The sequence below is a fragment of the Rhagoletis pomonella genome, unplaced genomic scaffold, assembly GCF_013731165.1.
Source record: "Rhagoletis pomonella isolate Grant_MI unplaced genomic scaffold, Rhpom_1.0 Rhpom_scaffold_00004, whole genome shotgun sequence".
Lineage (NCBI taxonomy): Eukaryota > Metazoa > Arthropoda > Insecta > Diptera > Tephritidae > Rhagoletis > Rhagoletis pomonella.
Window position 1 is genome coordinate 69,677,775 of NW_023458558.1, and position 1,489 is coordinate 69,679,263.

A 1,489-nucleotide genomic window follows, 5' to 3' on the forward strand; every position below is an offset into this window, starting at 1 on the left:
CAGACTATAACGTAAAAAACCAGTATATCTCTAAAACCAATTACGCTAGCGAACTGAAACTTAGAACTGATGCATATATTGCAAAAGAATTGGGAAAGGGGACGTGGCTCCTTCCTTCAATACAAACTGAACTTCTCATATACAAGCTTATCTCTGGAACCGCTTACGTTAACGTCCTGAAATTCTACACAGCTACATATCGTCGTACTTACGGCAAAAAGTGGTAAGTAATGGAAAATCCGGGGTGGCAACCCCATGCTTCTCATTTCACTTATCTCTGGAAATTCGCACGTTAACTTTCTGAAATTTGGCACAGCTACATATGTTATCAATAGCGTACTTATGGCGAAAAGTGGTAATTATTGGAAACACTGGATCGATATACATACATTTACGTACTCGCGCAAGTATCATTCGATTGGGAACTATTTTCTCCTAGATTTCTAAATCCCATTGCACTATTGTGACTTTGTTTTTAATTTATAGTAAAAGGTAAAATTTATGGGAAAATTTTGAAGAAGTTTTTTAAATTCTCGCAAGGGATGTTGCTTTGATTTTACGAGTTTCGCTAGAGACTATCCTATCTACATACCTATTTATATAAAATTATGCCGTTTTCGTTGTTCGGACTGAATTCAAAAACCACTGAATGGAGTTCCGTCAGATTGTCGGAGGTTATCTTACATACATATATGGTCCTATTACATGCTACAAGAAAACTCGCTAGGTGGTGCTGGAGTAGAGTTATTTATAAAAATCGTATTTTTTAACCGAATTCGTTCAAACTTTAAATGTGAGCTATGTACCTGTATGACGGAAAATTCTTTTGATAAAAGTTTACTCGATGAGTGCCGCTGAAGTCGAGGTAGAAATTCACAACAAGTACTCATTTTATGGTAAGCAATGGTTTTGCAGAAAATGGACCCAATGGATGGCGCTGCAGCCGAAATGTATAGAAACCCCGGGTGGTTGGTCTGCTTTGGCCCTATGTTTTAGTTATGCGAATTTAGATGTCTAAATGAAGGATGGAGTTAAGTTTGTCTGACGCCCTCACCTTTAATCTAATAATTATCTAATAAAATAATCTAATTAAGCTAATTTGATAAAATATAAAATTTTATTTTTTGAAGAAATCCAGTGATTTTGAGTGTTTTTTTCGACGAACCCCATTTTTGAACAATTTTTTTTTAATGTGAAGCAGTAACTATGGCTTAATAGCAACATTGTTCCGGTAAAGGTAATTACAATAGCTTTCAAATCCATTTTGTTATTGCTTCTGTCGAAAGCGCTACGATTAATTCGCATAGAGTGTCAAAAAGCACACTGTGCGGCGTTGGCCACATTAATGAAATTTAATTCATTATTATTAATTTGAAGGTTAAGTGCACGTTTTTGTGTTATGTTGATTTTTCTATTAAATCATAATTAACAAATCTGTCAGGTTTTAGAACAAAAGCTCATAATTTAAATACCCGTGAAGCGAAAAAAT

The 1,489-nt window shown here is 34.8% G+C and overlaps 1 protein-coding gene across 1 annotated transcript in view; it reads left to right on the forward strand.

The window, feature by feature from the left end:
* Positions 1–1,489, forward strand: part of LOC118738307 (SAM and SH3 domain-containing protein 3-like) — a 44,714-nt gene that overhangs the window by 3,177 nt on the left and 40,048 nt on the right. The gene's annotated exons all lie outside the window — the stretch shown is intronic.